A 19,071-nucleotide genomic window follows, 5' to 3' on the forward strand; every position below is an offset into this window, starting at 1 on the left:
CTTTATTTTTTCAATGAGAACTTGTCAAAAATGTTGGTCAATAATTTAAATTGGGTATTTTTGGGGACGAAAACATCCTAATTTGTGGAAAAGAGCCAGAAAAATACTGGTTACGCTGGCTGGCGGTTCGATTCTCCGTCTGGGCGAAAGGTAAAATTTTCAAAATTAGAAAAAAAATCGAATAATTTCTTACATATTGGTTGTATTACACAAAATATTGCTGAGAAATAATTAAATCAAGAGAAATATATGAGGGAAAATGCAATTAGCCAGTGACTTCTTTATCAAATTGTTTTCACATCATCTAAAACAGCGTTAAAAACAGTCTATACTATTATATTTGTTTGTCCAAAAATTTCGTTTGGGAGGGAGGAATTATTTTTTTCGTGAATTTAACCACGATACAGAACTACTGAAGAACTGGTAGGAAATGTATGCACCGGATGCTTAACAGAATGACTTCCAGACTATAAGCCTGTGAATCCAAAAATTGATTTATTTTGGCTGTAAAAAGGACATTTGGAAAAAAAGTAAAGGAACTTGATCGGTTTCAAAAATTACACAAAGAATTTTTGTATTGATTCCGGGATTAAATGTCTCCGTTAATTCAAGGATTAATTTTTTAAATAAAAATGAGTTTTTTTACCTTAAAGACAATTTGCTCTATTTCAAATATATTTCTTTTAATTAAAATTTCTTTATTTTAACGAAGTTTGCTCGTAATATTGTATAAATTGCATGCCTTAAAATTTAGGTGGCATAATCTCTCTTATTCCGTCAATATATTGTTAATATATGTCTGTTTTTATCAATTCTGAATTCTTTGCTAATTTTTTTAGAAAAATGTCCCGCTATTCCTCCCATCTATTATGGAATTTACCATATATATAGAGATGTATATAACCTTGATGATTCCCTTTGCAAAACCTCAAATAAAATACCTATCTATACCTATAAGGCCCCCCTGTTGATTACTATTAAAAAAAGTCAATAAAATTATCCATTCATTTAGAAATAAGAAGCAGGTGACAATATTAGTGAGTGTCTCATGTAAAAAAAAAAAATAAATTCAAATACAATTGACTTGATTTCCATTTGTAAATACAAAACTGAACACATACAAGCATTAAATACTTGGGGAAATTTGCATATTTTGTGAACGAAACAAAAAAAAAAAAGAAAAACTAGAAATATGATAATATAATGCTACCTATAGAGTAGTCGGCTGCATGTCTATTAAAGACAACAATTGCTCTCTTAGTTTGTTAAATAAAAAAAACAAAAACAAAATAAAATCTTTTGTTTGTTTACTTAGGTGATTCAAAGATCAACCGAAAAATAATACTTTAGCCGACCGAATTTTATGTCTTAGGTGAGACGAAAAGGCTGAGTATGGCATAAGCTTAGCTTGAAATAGTGATTTTTGCCACTTTTTACATGTGCTCTTATTTTTTACCCAGTGTTACCATTAGGAAATTTCTAAAAAAAATGGCAGTGACAATAAAAGGTGGCATAGACAATTTAAAAAAAAAAGGTGGCACACGTTTTCATAAAGAAAAATCAAACTAAATTAAACATATTTAGGGTTGTCTTTTATATACCGGGATTGGGAAACCTCGGTGTGGCAATATGTCAACTGACAATTCGAGCTCTCACACATCGGCTCAAATAACTTAATTTTTGAGCTCTCAAGACATTGCTTTGATGGGTCATCTGCCGTAAAATCCTGATTTGGCACCGGATGACTTCTTTTCATTGCCGAACGTAAAAAATAAAATGAGAGGACAACGGTTTTCGGCACCCGAAGAAGCGATTGATCCGTTCAGAATGCATGTTTTGGACATACCTTAACCACAGTGGCAAAAGTTATTTGTCAATTGGTTCAAACACGTGCAAAAATGTATAGATCGTAATGGCGAATATTTAAAAAAAAGTAAAGCTATTTTATATGGTCAATATTTTTTTATTCTCTAATCCCGAAATATTAAAGGCAACCCTCGTATACCAGGGTATAAAAAAGCCCTTAGATCCTTACTAATGTAAAAATCATTTTATTTGAGTTTCATGTAAAACTATTCCTTCCAATTTAAGATTGAGAAGATTAACCCGGTATATCCACTATAGAAATAATTCTTTGCATACTTTTAGGCGGAACACTTGTCCACTGAGAACAGTACGATAGAAAAAAGAAAATTATTCGCAAATATAATATTAAACTGATAAACTCGATTTTTTTTTAAGACACAAATCATGTTCGCAATCGAATTTGAAATCAAAATGTATAAAAAAAAAACTTACAGTACAAAAGAATGTAATTAAAAAGTGGCACAATATGATGACTAGGTGGCACAAAAATGTAAAAGGTATCTTATGTAGTAGCACAACAAAAACGTGGCACAAAAGTATCTCCGCTTAAAAACAAGTGGCACAACGATAACACTGATTAACCCGGTATATCCTCCATAGAAAATGTTCTTTGCATATTTCTAGGTGGAACACTTGGCCACTGAGAACAGTATGACAGAAAAGGGGAAATTGTTCCTAAATATGATATTCGACTAGTAAACTCGATTTTTTGTTAGGACATCGGCCAGGGAAGTTTCAGATCAAACAAAAAAATCGTACAGTCCAAACTATAGGACATTTTCTTTGCATACTTTTAGGCGTAATACATGTCGACTGAGAACATTAGGACAGAAAAGGGACAATTGGTCACAAATGTGATGCTCGACTAGTAAGCTCGATTTTTCGATAAGACGTCCATCATATTCTTACACAGAAAATACTATTTTTTTTGTCTTCAATCCCGAAATTAATTGATACAATTAATCCTTAATTGAAATGTCTTCAATCACAGAAATGATAGTATCAATCATCACCAAAGTCAATTAAAAAATGAATTGCTACAATTAATTGCTGTGGTTGATTTTCCTTCCAATTAAATTTTTAATGAAATATTTTTTTTTTAATCAATTAAAATTTTAATTGAAAACATTTGTGATATTTTTTCTGTGTAATCTTGAAGGAATTTGAGATCAAAACGTATAAAAAAACTAACAGTACAACAGAATGTAATTAAAAAGTAGCACAATATGATGAGAAGGTGGCACAAATATTTAAATAGTATCGCGTTTGGTAGCACAACAAAAAAAGGTGGCACAAAAGTATCACCGCTTGTTCTTACCACTAAATGCCACAATTTTTATATTTTTGTGCCACTCTTTTGTTGTTTTGTGTGCCAATAATAAAAAGGTGGTACACAATAACAACAAAAGAGTGGCACAAACATGTAAAAAGTATCGCGTTTGGTAGCACAACACAAAAAAAGTGGCACAAAAGTATCACCGGTTGAAAAAAGTGGCAGAACTGTAATGCTGTTCTTACCACCAAAAGCCACACTTTTTACATTTTTGTGCCATTCTTTTGTTGCTTTTGTGTGCCACATTTTTTTAATTCCTTGTGTAATAAATAAATATTGCAATATTTTGGTAAAAGTAAATATTTTGAAATTACGAAAAGGTGCATAATATTTGATTTGTTTGGTTCGTGATCATAAAAAAATCGTATTTACTATAAATTTGAAAATCATTGGCAGAAAACATATGCAGAATATTTATATACAAAATATAAATTGGTCAAAAACCTTTGTTGTTAGAATCTAATTTTTTTATATATATATATTTTTTTAATGTTTTTTTTTTCAGAATTTTTTATGATTGTAAATCTTGTAATAAATAAATATAAATTATTAAAAACTATAACTTTCATAACTTTAAAATTTATGGATTCGAACGGATGATTGTGCTCACTTTTAAAACACCCCAAACTTTATTGGAGCTCATTCGCACATTCACAGATAGATCTTTGTTCTGATTCTAGGTAGCTGATTACACTTGAAATATTTGAATTTATTGATGGAACTTGTCTGATCTATGGCCATCTCTATGTGGCTGCATCATCAACGTCCATCCATTCTCCAAGCTCTCTCATCGCATATCATCGTCATTGTACAATCCGTCGACCTCTGACAATACGCCATATATTACAGGGTATCTCAGATTGCCCGTCTGTCCATTTCATACACGTTCGACTAACTGTCAGGGTGTACTAGCAGCAGCGTTAATCAGATGTCATCAACAATGACAGCATTTTGCAATCATTTGTTTAGTTGTTCAGCCGTGAATGTCGGCTTATATGACACAATTATTTTTATTTGAGTTTCGTATTTTTTTCTTGCTTCTTTTCCTCCGTAATTTTTTCCATTTTTTTTTTCTAAATTTACTTTAATTGGTGTCGTTTTTTTTTTTGTTGGTATTATTGTAGAATCAAATGGGTAAACTTGGAAAATAGAAAATGTGCATAACTATGCGTAAAAGTAGTATAATTTTATAATTAAGTGAAAATCTACACAATACGGTGGTTGTCATATTACAAGGGGAAAAGCAAAAGGGATTAACAATCAAATAGCGGAATAGTACGCCTGATTGCATGTATCGTGAATGCACTGGGGACATGGCTCTCCCATGGCCAATGGGTATGTGCTTGAGGTGAAAGGAAAGGAAAAAAATAAAATTTGAGAAAATTTTCAAAGGAAATAAAATTTTTAGAAAATTTTCTATAGAAATAAATTTTGACAAAATTTTCTATAGAAATAAAATTTTGATAAAATTTTCTATAGAAATAAAATTTTGATAGAAATTTCCATAGAAATAAAATTTGAGAAAATTTTCTATAGAAATAAAATTTTGACCAAATTTTCTATAGAAATAAAATTTTGACAAAATTTGGACGAAATATTCTATAGAAATAAAATTTCGACAAAATTTTCTATAAAAAAAAAAAAAACATTTTGACAAAATTCTCTTTAGAAATAAAATTTTAACAAAATTTTCTATAGAAATAAAATTTTAACAAAATTTCCTATAGAAATAAAATTTTGACAAAATTTTCTATAGAAATAAAATTTTGACAAAAGTTTCTATAGAAATAAAATTTTGAAAAAAAATTCTATAGAAATAAAATTTTGACAAAATTTTCTAAGGAAATTAAATTTTGACAAAATTTTCTATAGAAATAAAATTTTGACAAAATTTTCTATAGAAATAAAATGTTGACAAAATTTTCTACAGAAATATAATTTTGACAAAAATTTCTATAGAAATAAAATTTTGACAAAATTTTCTAGAGAAAAAAATTTTTGTCAAAATTTTCTATAGCAATAAATTTTGACAAAATTTTCTAAAGAAATACATTTTTGACAAAATTTTCTATAGAAATAAAATTTTGACAAAATTTTCTATAGAAATAAAATTTTGACAAAATTTTCTATAGAAATAAAATTTTGACAAAATTTTCTATACCCGTGTAAAAATTGAGAGATCTAATCATGTCTAATAATATCAAAGTATATATAATTATATCTGCTCAGATATGGTTGTAGATATAAATAGATCTATGGAGATATGTTATGTATAGTGCTATATATGATTAGATCTGATTCAAGATCTCATTATATATGTTGTTATATCTATTTATATCAGTCATATCTGGTAAGATCTAATTATATATCTTCATATATGACATCATATCTAATTATATATACTATATATAGCTCCATATCTAATTATATATATCGCATTAAATCATGAACCAGCTGTGTAACACGGATAAAAAAATATTTGTATATGTTTGTGTGTAAAAATAATGTGTTTGTTACGAGAATACTAACGTGATATACTTGGTTACAAGCACGTATGTTTGGTCGCACATCAAAACAAGTGTCTTCATGAAATGCTTAACTTTCAGACACAACTGTCTTTTTGTTTTCAAAAATGTCACCCCATAACTATCACCATTAGCAACGCCTGTTGTTATTAAATTTGAAAAAAAAAAATATATCAAATATTTTATAATGCGAGTTTCATATTTTTATTTCATTTAAAATCTCATTTTTCGAGGAAGATAAAGGAGTATGAGAAGGTAAGTTTATTGTTTTGTTCCTATTTTTATATATTGAATATTTTCTCTGTTTTAGGAGGATGAATTTGTGGTAGTCCAGGAAAAGATTAAAAGATGACAGCGGAGCAACGTAAAGATTTGTGACCAGGCCATATCCGAAGTTGCGATAGAAGGAAGTATTATCCAATTTCAAAAAGAATACAAATTTGGAGATGATTTGGATTGTGAACCGGATACATTCCCGTGCAATTTTTCATAGTATGGTATTTGGAGCTTCGCACAAACCATTCAATACAGTGCTGGTTTAAATTATTGGGTACGAGAAGCAAATTTTGGTAATTATATGTATTATTTGCAAATATATCTTTAAATATGTTAGACTGATAATTCTTCTGTATATTTTATATTTTTCAGAGTTTTCATTCCGAGTAGCCAAATAAAGGAATTACGAGACTCATTTAAAGAAATGTTTGCAGAGAGCAATGTACAAACGCCTTGGGAAATTTAAATGCCAGAACCCTTGGTGGCTATGTATATATATTTTGTTTTTGCTGTTGTTGTTGTTTTTTTTTTTTAATTCGTAGACTTTTATACCTAGACATATATATAATGTACATATGTTTGATCCAACTTATAATATTAAATACTCTTTTCATTATAAAAACATAAAATAAATCTATTTTATTAATTACTGTAATTTCACTAATTTTGGAAATTTGTAGATAAAATTATATATAATTAGATATATTAACATCTAATTATATCAAATTAGATATAATTAGATGTGGGCCAAATTTGAGATCTGGTCAGATCTAATTCCTTTAGAATTAGATCTGATCAGATATTACCATTTTTCGGATCTGTCCAGATCTGCCTACATATCTAATCAGATATGGCAGGAGATCTAATAATATCTGGCCAGATCCACCAATTTTTACACGGGTAGAAATAAAATTTTGACAACTTTTCTATAGAAATAAAATTTTAACAAAATTTTCAATAGAAATAAAATTTGAGAAAATTTTCTATAGAAAAAAAAAAATTGTGAAAAAAATTCTTGTGTAAATCAGTAACTAATCAAGCTCGAGGTCATTTCTTTGTTGTTTTTATAGTAATAATTTACTTTATTTTTTCTTTCCGATATTTCGCAATTACTTGAATTGCATCTTCATTGGGATGTACACTACAAAAATAGATAAATATTTAACCATGTAAATATCACAGAACAGATTAATGTAAAAGAAAATAATTTTAGTTTATAAGTACATGTAAACGATCACTCACATAAAAAGATGTTTACAACACAATTAACTTATTCTACAGTAGTTGCACTACTCTTGTCAAAAGTCTATATTGCACTGCTTTCTTCTATGTGTTTTTTGTGTTCGTTTCATGTTCTTTCTCTTCTCTATGAGTTGTCTATAGCTTTTAGCATTTCCTTCGATGTCGGCTTTGTAGTTGATTCTCTTTTCAGAAGGTGTATTTATGATATGTAGCATCTCTTGTGTGAATCTCTTGTTGTAGTTTGACTCTCTGGCTAAGATGCGTACATTATCAAAGTTGGGGATGTGTTTTGTGTTGCACAGTGGTTTGCTAGTGCAGTTTTTTGTATTATGTTATTTCCTCTTAATTTGTAGTCCGATTTATGTCCAGCGATCCTCGTTTTTAGTTTGTTGCCAGTTGTTCCCACGTAGACTTTTTCACATGATTGTTGATCATTGCCATCGCATTTAATTTCGTATACCAGGTTGTGCTTTTCCATGTTTGGCAATTTGGTTTTTGGATTTGTAAATAATTCTTTTAACGTGTTGTTTGTTTTGTGTGCAATAGTGAACTTCTCTTTGTCAAATATGTTTGAATTTTCTATTCTCTCTGAAACATTAGGAATGTATGTCAATGATTTGTATGATTTTGTTTTCGTCTGGTGTTCGTCAAATTCTTTATTATTCTTTTTTGAATTTATTAAATTATTCGCTAAATACTTGGGAAAGTTATTTTTGGCTAGTATCTGTTTTATCCTCTCTTTATTTTTTGCGTGGAATTCCTTATCACTGATAGTTAAAACTCTATGTATTAAATTATTGGCCGTATTTATTATTATTCTTTTCGGGTGTTTTGAATAGAAATTTATAATTCTGCCAGATGCTGTGTAAAACTCGAAATACAACATAAGGGATTCAGTGCAATTTAGGAATAAGATAAAAGATTTGACGACCGAAGAGGACGAGAAAATTGTATCCTTTGACGTAATATCCTTATTCCCTAGCATCCCAGTGGAATTAGCATTGACTATCATTGAACAAAGATGGGATGAAATTAAAGAATTCACAAAGATGACACAGAATACATTTCTTAGAATATTAAAATTCTGCATAATGGAGAATAGATATTTCCAATTCGAGGAAAAGATCTATAAACAGAAGAAAGGTCTGCCAATGGGATCACCAGCATCGCCGATTGTGGCGGATATAGTAATGGAAAAGTTGTTGATGGATTGTGAAAACAAACTAACAACAAAACCGAAAATATTACTGAAATACGTAGATGACTTGTTCGCAGTAACTCACAAAAATGCGATTATGAATATGCTAAATACCCTCAATAATTTCCATTCGAATATAAAATTCACTGTAGAAGAAGAAGATAACGGACAGTTGCCTTATTTGGATACATTGGTTATAAGAAAGAATGGAAAACTTAACCTAGACTGGTATCAAAAACCTACAGCATCTGGCAGAATTATAAATTTCTATTCAAAACACCCGAAAAGAATAATAATAAATACGGCCAATAATTTAATACATAGAGTTTTAACTATCAGTGATAAGGAATTCCACGCAAAAAATAAAGAGAGGATAAAACAGATACTAGCCAAAAATAACTTTCCCAAGTATTTAGCGAATAATTTAATAAATTCAAAAAAGAATAATAAAGAATTTGACGAACACCAGACGAAAACAAAATCATACAAATCATTGACATACATTCCTAATGTTTCAGAGAGAATAGAAAATTCAAACATATTTGACAAAGAGAAGTTCACTATTGCACACAAAACAAACAACACGTTAAAAGAATTATTTACAAATCCAAAAACCAAATTGCAAAACATGGAAAAGCACAACCTGGTATACGAAATTAAATGCGATGGCAATGATCAACAATCATGTGAAAAAGTCTACGTGGGAACAACTGGCAACAAACTAAAAACGAGGATCGCTGGACATAAATCGGACTACAAATTAAGAGGAAATAACATAATACAAAAAACTGCACTAGCAAACCACTGTGCAACACAAAAACACATCCCCAACTTTGATAATGTACGCATCTTAGCCAGAGAGTCAAACTACAACAAGAGATTCACACAAGAGATGCTACATATCATAAATACACCTTCTGAAAAGAGAATCAACTACAAAGCCGACATCGAAGGAAATGCTAAAAGCTATAGACAACTCATAGAGAAGAGAAAGAACATGAAACGAACACAAAAAACACATAGAAGAAAGCAGTGCAATATAGACTTTTGACAAGAGTAGTGCAACTACTGTAGAATAAGTTAATTGTGTTGTAAACATCTTTTTATGTGAGTGATCGTTTACATGTACTTATAAACTAAAATTATTTTCTTTTACATTAATCTGTTCTGTGATATTTACATGGTTAAATATTTATCTATTTTTGTAGTGTACATCCCAATGAAGATGCAATTCAAGTAATTGCGAAATATCGGAAAGAAAAAATAAAGTAAATTATTACTATAAAAACAACAAAGAAATGACCTCGAGCTTGATTAGTTACTGATTTACACAAGACAATTAAAAAGGTCGAATAAAATAAAGAAAACAAATTATTAAAAAAATTCTATATAAATAAAATTTTTACAAAATTTTCTAAAGAAATACATTTTTGACAAAAATTTCTATAGAAATAAAATTTTGACAAAATTTTCTACAGAAAGAACTTTTTGACAAAATTTTCTAGAGAAAACAATTTTTGACAAAATTTTCTATAGCAATAAAATTGTGACAAAATTTTCTATAGAAATAAAATTTGACAAAATTTTCTATAGAATTAATATTCTGACAAAATTTTCTGTAGAAATACAATTTTGACAAAATTTTCTATAGAAATAAAATTTTGACAACATTTTCTATAGAAATAAAATTTTGACAAAATTTTCTATAGAAATAAAAATTTTTACAAAATTTGGACAAAATATTCTTTAGAAATAAACTTTTGACAAAATTTTCTATAGAAATAAAATTTTGGCAAAATTTTCTATAGAAATAAAATTTTGACAACATTTTCTATAGAAATAAAATGTTGACAAAATTTTCTATAGAAATAAAATTTTGACAAAATTTTCTATAGAAATAAAATTTTGACAAAATTTTCTATAGAAATAAAATTTTGACAAAATTTTCTATAGAAATAAAATTTTGACAAAAATTTCTATAGAAATAAAATTTTGAAAAAAATTTCTATATAAATAAAATTTTGACAAAATTTTTGTCAAAATTCATACGAAGAAAAAAACATTTTTTTTTTATATTTTAACCACAAAACTTTGAGTAAAAACTTCAAAATAAGAAATTTCTTAAATATGGTAAATTTTGGCTTCAAAGTTCAAATTGCACCCGTGCATGAGATACAAATTAGTAACGTCATCTATTGCAAAAAAAAAAAAAATAATAAATTTCTCTTTGCCACAGATTTAATGGTATTTTATATATTTTTTTTATACTAATTTATTTTATAATACTAAACAATTATTTTAATTAGATCATATGGCAAATGTTTCTTATGCCCTTTAGCATTTTAACTGTTGCAAAATGATTTCGAATTGTCTGTCGGTGTCGCGACACTACATCGCAACTGCCTAGAAAATGTTTATTGCAATTGAATGTTGAAAAACTACTTTTGTTGTAAAAATAGTTTTATATTGACATCATGACACACTTTTCTTTGATTTTTGTTATTTTACTTTTCTGTATTTTTTTTTTTGTACTTAATGGGGGTACAGAATTTGAAAATTGCTTTTAGATTTTTTTGTAGCAAAGTTGACGGTGCAATTGTCTAGGCAACATTACGCATAAAATACCAAAATACTGACGACAGATCACATTTTTGTGGTAAAGATCAAAGTTTTTTTTTTCGAAAAAAAAAAACACTATCATTAAATTTATTATGATTAATATTTTTTTTAACATTTTTTTTTGCAGAAGAAAAAAAATGTGTTTTTAAAGAGTATATGAAATGCAATAGTAAATTGACAATTTTAATTTGTCAAATATATTATTACTGAGTAATCATTTGAGAGATACTATTAATTAAGTATTAAATGAATCACCTATCTCAATTCGATGATTACATGTTTGGACAAGAGATCATTGACCATTTATTTATTAATGTTTATAAAATGAAAAAGAATATGGCAATTATATCAATTATGAATATTCAATAAACAATAAATGTACATTATTTGAAAAAATATATATATTCAACAACTATTGATTTGTTCTCACAGCTATAACATGAACCCATCAAGGGAATTGTTTATACGAATGTGGAGGTTTCAATTCCCACCATAAAAATCGAACAAGAAACCATTTCAAAATAACAACAACTATATAAATATTTTACCGGCTTTAGTTATAAACAAATATCACAAAAAACTAGAGTTAATATCAAAAGGCTAATATAAATATGAAAAATTTTTTTTTTTTTTTGAATAATTCGAAACATGTGAACAAACTTTATCGAAGAGAAAAAAAAAAACTTGTTTCTATATTAGAAAAATAATGGCATAGGCTGAACCATCCATAACGCCAACGGAAATTCATACAAATCCAAAACTCGACGTGTGATGTGACAAGGGAAAAAGCCAATCAATGACATCATCATCGTCATCACAATAACCCATTGTATATCTATCAGTCAAACATTCTACTATGATGCCATTAAAGTTTAGTGCTTTATGGTTATTTCATGTTTTCGATTTGACTTCATAATGAATTTCAATGAATGTCATGAATATTTTAAAGAACTTGGAGAGATTTACAAAAAAAAAAAAAAAAAAATAGAGTAAAAAATATGGAATTTTAAAATATTGTTCATTAGTCTAATATTTTTTTTCAGTTATATTAGGGGATACCAGAAGGACATGACCAGCACTGAAAAAAAAAAAAATAAAATATTGTCGAAAGCACAAATACTATATGTCCCTAAAATACGAATGGAATTTTTGCAACATCCCAGCAAACAAAGCGTCGCCAAAAAAATAATGAAAATGTTCTTTTTGGATCTGCAAGTGGTGCAAAATTGACGCAGAAGCGATGAATTTAATATGGGCTTGTCATAGGACGGAAGTCCTCTATTTCAACAGCCGTTGCACTGAATTTGCATCACTTCTTTAGGTGTGAGCCGAATTCAATGTTTTGGGTGTAAATTAAAAAATTCTAAATAATTTTTATAATTTTTAATGAATTCTAACGCTTGTCGGAAACGTTTCACCTTAAATATTTTCAAAAATTCACAATTCTTTCAGATTGGCATTTAGCATTTTAGTCGACAAAATTTAAATGATTTGAACCATTTTATGAATTCTTACTCTGTTTTTAACCTATTTGAAACAAAAACAAGTATATACGGCCGTAAATTCGGCCAGGCCGAAGCTTATGTACCCTCCCCCATGGATTGCGTAGAAACTTCTACTGAAGACTGTCATCCACAATTGAATTACTTGGGTTGCGGTAACACTTGCCGATGGCAAGGTATCTTAAAACTTCCTAACACCGTCTTCTAAATTACAAGGTAGTCCATACGTAGTATATATTAAACTAAAAAAGGCCGATTAAATACGTATATAATTAAGTTTAAAGTTTCTATAGAAATAAAATTTTGACAAAATTTTCTATAGAAATAAAATTTTGACAAAATTTTCTATAGAAATAAAATTTTGAAAAAATTTTCGATAGAAATAAAATTTTGACAAAATTTTCTATAGAAAGAACATTTTGACAATGTTTTCTATAAAAATAAAATTTTGGTAGATTATTTTTGGAACGAGTGGCAACCATGAATATGAACCGATATGGACCAATTTTTGTGTGATTGGGGATCGGCTATAATTACTATAGACCGATATGGACCAATTTTGGCATGAATATTAGCGAACTTATAATAACACCACGTTGCAAATTTCAACCGGATAGGATGAATTTTTCTCCTCCAAGAGGCTCCGGAGATCAAATCTGGGGAACGGTTTATATGGGAGCTATATATAATTATGGACCGATATGGACCAATTCTTGCGTGTTTGTTAGAGACCACATTCTAACACCATGTTCCAAATTTCAACCGGACCGAATGAATTTTGCTCCTCAAAGAGGCTCCGGAGGACAAATCTGGGAATCCATTTATATGGGGGCTATATATAATTATGGACCGATATGGACCAATTTTTGCATGGTCATTAGAGACCATATATTAACACCATGTACCAAATTTCAACTGAATCAGATGAATTTTGGTCTTCCAAGAGGCTCCGGAGGTCAAATCTGGTGATCGGTTTATATGGGGGCTATATATAATTATGGACCGATGTGGACCAATTTTTGCATGGTCATTAGAGACCATATATTAACACCATGTACCAAATTTCAGCCGGATGGGATGAAATTTGGTTCTCTTAGAGGCTCCTCAAGCCAAATCGGGGGATCGGTTTATATGGGGGCTATATATAATTATGGACCGATGTGGACAAATTTTTGCATGGTTGTTAGAGACCATATACTAACACCATGTACCAAATTTCAGCCGGATCGGATGAAATTTGCTTCTCTTAGAGCAATCGCAAGCCAAATTTGGGGGTCCGTTTATATGGGGGCTATACGTAAAAGTGGACCGATATGGCCCATTTGCAATACCATCCGACCTACATCAATAACAACTACTTGTGCCAAGTTTCAAGTCGATAGCTTGTTTCGTTCGGAAGTTAGCGTGATTTCAACAGACGGACGGACGGACATGCTCAGACCGACTCAGAATGAAAAAAAAACAAGTTATAAAAAATTGAATTAAAATAACTTCCTGGGTAGTTAAAATAAAGAACATCATTGGGAGTGCATCTTCTGGAAGTGCTTTTAAAGTTGTGTCTTTGGAAGAACTTCCAAATTTTTTTGCTGGGAAACTTATTTATACGGGCACTAGCAACTAGAGGCTATCGGCCCAAAATATAAAGTGTTTTTCACATTTTGGTTTCACCGGAGTCGAAGTCGAAAAAACAACTCCGGCTCCGACTCTAGCAAAATATTCAGACTCCAACTCCAAGACCCACTCCGAACTCGAACTCCACATCCCTACTCATTACAATTTCCAGTCTTTTGTTGTTACCCAAACTCGACTAAGTAACAATCGCCTAGATGAATTTTTATAAACATAATCTACAAGTAGAAAAGCGATTTTTCGAATAATCGACTTTTTGTAATCTTCAAATTCATAAAAATGACTTTGAAAATCGACTTTTGAAGTTGACCACAATTAATTTTTTAACCTCAAAATCAAAAACTCGACTTTGAATCGAAAGAAGGACTATGATATAGAACTTTTTGTGCTCACATTAACTCATCAGAATGTCAAAGGGAAATGTCCATAAAAAATCTAATTCTCCAAACTTTGGAAAATCAAAATTTTGAAAAATATGAAAAGTCGTTGATTGAATTCTTATTTTTGGAAGTTGAATTGCGTAGTGAATTCAACAGCCGAATTTATTACCAACCACCTATTGACAGTTACTATCTATCTGTCTTCATTATTCAATACTTTAAACCTGTAAAGTTTGAGTATAAAAACCAGTAAGGAAAGTCTAAAGTCGGGCGGGGCCGACTATATTATACCCTGCACCACTTTGTAGATCTAAATTTTCGATACCATATCACATCCGTCAAATGTGTTTGGGGCTATATATAAAGGTTTGTCCCAAATACATACATTTAAATATCACTCGATCTGGAAGAATTTGATAGACTTCTACAAAATCTATACTCAAAATTTACGTCGGCTAATGCACTAGGGTGGAACACAATGTTAGTAAAAACCAGTAAGGAAAGTCTAAAGTCGGGCGGGGCCACTAGGGTGGAACACAATGTTAGTAAAAAAAATATGGGAAACGTTTAAATCTGAAGCAATTTTAAGGAAACTTCGAAAAAGTTTATTTATGATTTATCGCTCGATATATATGTATTAGAAGTTTAGAGTCATTTTTACAACTTTTCGACTAAGCAGTGGCGATTTTACAAGGAAAATGTTGGTATTTTGACCATTTTTGTCGAAATCAGAAAAACATATATATGGGAGCTATATCTAAATCTGAACCGATTTCAACCAAATTTGGCACGCATAGCTACAATGCTAATTCTACTCCCTGTGCAAAATTTCAACTAAATCGGAGTTAAAAATTGGCCTCTGTGGTCATATAAGTGTAAATCGGGCGAAAGCTTTATATGGGAGATATATCCAAATCTGAACCGATTTCAAGCAAATTTGGCACGCATAGTTACAACGCTAATTCTACTCCCTATGCAAAATTTCAACTAAATCGGAGCAAAAAATTGGCTTCTGTGGACAAATGAAAGCTATATATGGGAGCTATATCTAAATCTAAACCGATTTTGCTGATATTTTGCAAGTTTTTCGAGACCCATAAAATATTCGGATGTACGGAATTTGAGGAAGATCGGTTGATATACACGCCAATTATGACCAGATCGGCGAAAAATATATATGGCAGCTATATCTAAATCTGAACCGATTTTTTCCAAAATCAATAGGGATCGTCTTTGAGCCGAAACAGGACCCTATACCAAATTTTAGGACAATCGGACTAAAACTGCGAGCTGTACTTTGCACACAAAAATACATCAACAGACAGACAGACAGACGGACATCGCTAAATCGGCTCAGAATTTAATTCTAAGCCGATCCGTATACTAAAAGGTTGGTCTATGATTACTCCTTCTTGGCGTTACATACAAATGCACAAACTTATTATACCCTGTACCACAGTAGTGGTGAAGGGTATAAATATGGGAAACATTTAAATCTGAAGCAATTTTAAGGAAACTTTGCAAAAGTTTATTTATGATTTATCGCTCGATATATATGTATTAGAAGTTTAGGAAAATTAGAGTCATTTTTACAACTTTGCGACTAAGCAGTGGCGATTTTACAAGGAAATTGTTGGTATTTTGACCATTTTTGTCGAAATCAGAAAAACATATATATGGGAGCTATATCTAAATCTGAACCGATTTCAACCAAATTTGGCACGCATAGCAACAATGCTAATTCTACTCTCTGTGCAAAATTTCAACTAAATCGGAGTTAAAAATTGGCCTCTGTGGTCATATGAGTGTAAATCGGGCGAAAGCTATATATGGGAGATATATCCAAATCTGAACCGATTTCAACCAAATTTGGCACGCATAGTTACAATGCTAATTCTACTCCCTGTGAAAAATTTCAACCAAATCGGAGTTAAAAATTGGCCTCTTTGGGCAAATGAGTGTAAATCGGGCGAAAGCTATATATGAGAGCTATATCTAAATATGAACCGATTTGGCTGGTATTTTGCAAGTTTTTCGAGACCCATAAAATATTCGGATGTACGGAATTGGAGGAAGATCGGTTGATATACACGCCAATTATGACCAGATCGCCGAAAAATATATATGGCAGCTATATCTAAATCTGAACCGATTTTTTCCAAAATCAATAGGGATCGTCTTTGAGCCGAAACAGGACCCTATACCAAATTTTAGGACAATCGGACTAAAACTGCGAGCTGTACTTTGCACACAAAAATACATCAACAGACAGACAGACAGACGGACAGACAGACAGACGGACATCGCTAAATTAAATTCTAAGCCGATCCGTATACTAAAAGGTTGGTCTATGATTACTCCTTCTTGGCGTTACATACAAATACCCTGTACCACAGTAGTGGTGAAGGGTATAACAATTTGGAATAAATTTACAAAAGCCTATTTTGACACTTGACCTTGTCACTGAAAACCCACTGCCTGATTGCTGCTAACTTGACAAACTTATTAAAATATTGTCTAATACAATAATCGCTTACTATAAAAAAATCGATTTTTCCCCTATTAAAATAAGAAAGGAAGTACATATAGGGTAAAGGTTTTGTGCGTGAGATTCACACTAATCGTTGACAAATTTTGTATTATCCAAAATTTATGCCTTAAGGCTAAACTTTTTAAATGCCATAAAAATATTAGAAATTAACATACATATAAAATGCTATAAAAATTAATGATCCCTATATTGCTAGCTAGTCATAAACTGCAAAGCGGGCAACCAATTAGATAGAAATATTCTTCATATTTATGAATAAAAAAAAATTACACAGTGCTCATGAATGATACTCGCATAATAAAAACCGTAGACTTTAAACGCTAGCCGGGCATAGAATAAACGCCTATGAGTATAGAGAATAATTTTTCTTAAATATCTTTTTTTTCACAATGAGACATGGGTATTGGTGTAGACTAAGAGAGAATAGATTTTTTTCTTTTAATTTAGTGGGCAGAATTTAGTGGTGTCGACAAACTAAAATTGAAGGTCAATCCAATAGAAAACCAACATAAAGTGACAAGTTTATTTTTGTATTTGAAAATTACAACAAAACATTTTGGACAGATATGGTCTAAAGTTTTAAAATAAATTTTAAAAACTTTAAGTTGTAATTCTTTTGTTTGTTGCTGTAAAATCCAAGTTTTCTTTTCAACGACATGCTTCAATAACAAAACTGAACGCCTACAAACATCTTCGACAGCATCATGACTTGTTAGTTTTAGTTTTCTATTTCTTCTACTTCTAAACTAGTCTAACACCCCAGGGATTTTTAATAAATGTAAAGTTGTTTGTCTTGTTGCCAAGGCTAAATGTTACACATTTACACAGTTAAGTTTTGAGAACGTGATACGAGAAAAATATCTAAAAGGGAAAAGGTAAGAAAAACTTCAGGGTCATTAGAAGAGGTTAAGGCCTTAAGTTAAGATTTCTTTATTTCGAAAATAGGAAATCAACATGGCTATAGTATTTTGCCATGAACTTCATAATTCTATTTATCTTAGAAGAAGATTAGAGAATAAATGAAGAGAAAGTAAGGGACAAATGTGTAATATACTGCATGCAGTACTGACAGAATATACGAAAAAAATTACTTTTATTGAATTTAAATAAATTAATTTTATTTTCCGATGCAATTTAATGTAATGTCTTAGCTATTAACTTTAGAAAATTTTGTCAAAATTTTATTTCTATAGAAAATGTTGTCAAAATTTCATTTCTATAGAAAATTTTGTCAACATTTTATTGCTATAGAAAATTTTGATCAAAATGTTATTTCTATAGAAAATTTTGTTAAAATTTTATTTCTATAGAAAATTTTGTCAAAATTTTATTTCTATAGAAAATTTTGTCAAAATTTTATTTCTATAGAAAAGTTGTCAAAATTTTATTTCTATAGAAAATTTTGTCAAAATTTTATTTCTATAAAAAATTTTGTCAAAATTTTATTTCTTTAGAAAATGTTTTCCAAATTTTATTTCTATAGAAAAATTTGTCAACATTTTTGTTTCTATAGAACATTTTGTCAAAATTTTATTTCTATAGAAACTATTGTTTCGAATTTATTTCGGCATAAGCCGGCTATCAATGTAAAACCTTTTTTCGGAGGGTTCAAGTGTGGTTTTTGTTGAGTTTAATAAACTGCCTGAATTTATTCTGATAATTGGTTGATAGTTTTGCTGCAAGTAGAGGATGCTGATGAGGAATTTGGTAATTCCGAAACGTGCGTCCATCCAACCATCTTGCATTGCAGTCTATAGGGCTTTGCCCAAATAAATTTGACAAACATTATTTTCCTCTGTTGGTTAAGCTACACTTGTAGTTTAGTCAATGCATGGCTTTAAGCTGAAATCAAAAACAACAACAATGCTTAAAGAACAAAACCAACAATAACAAAACAAATTTTTTTTCTATAGAAAATTTTGTTAAAATTTTATATTTATAGAAAAATAT

General features: G+C 29.9%; 1 protein-coding gene and 1 long non-coding RNA gene across 5 annotated transcripts in view; one reads left to right on the forward strand and one right to left on the reverse strand.

Annotated features, from left to right (window-relative positions):
- The window catches only part of Nrg (Neuroglian), a 232,194-nt gene that overhangs the window by 97,509 nt on the left and 115,614 nt on the right, over nt 1–19,071 (reverse strand). The gene's annotated exons all lie outside the window — the stretch shown is intronic.
- LOC142231596 (uncharacterized) lies at nt 5,895–6,506 on the forward strand. Its single transcript, XR_012720839.1, has 3 exons — nt 5,895–5,979; nt 6,035–6,293; nt 6,373–6,506. It is a non-coding gene; the product is annotated as an uncharacterized LOC142231596 (long non-coding RNA).

This window comes from Haematobia irritans, chromosome 3 (assembly GCF_050003625.1).
Source record: "Haematobia irritans isolate KBUSLIRL chromosome 3, ASM5000362v1, whole genome shotgun sequence".
Lineage (NCBI taxonomy): Eukaryota > Metazoa > Arthropoda > Insecta > Diptera > Muscidae > Haematobia > Haematobia irritans.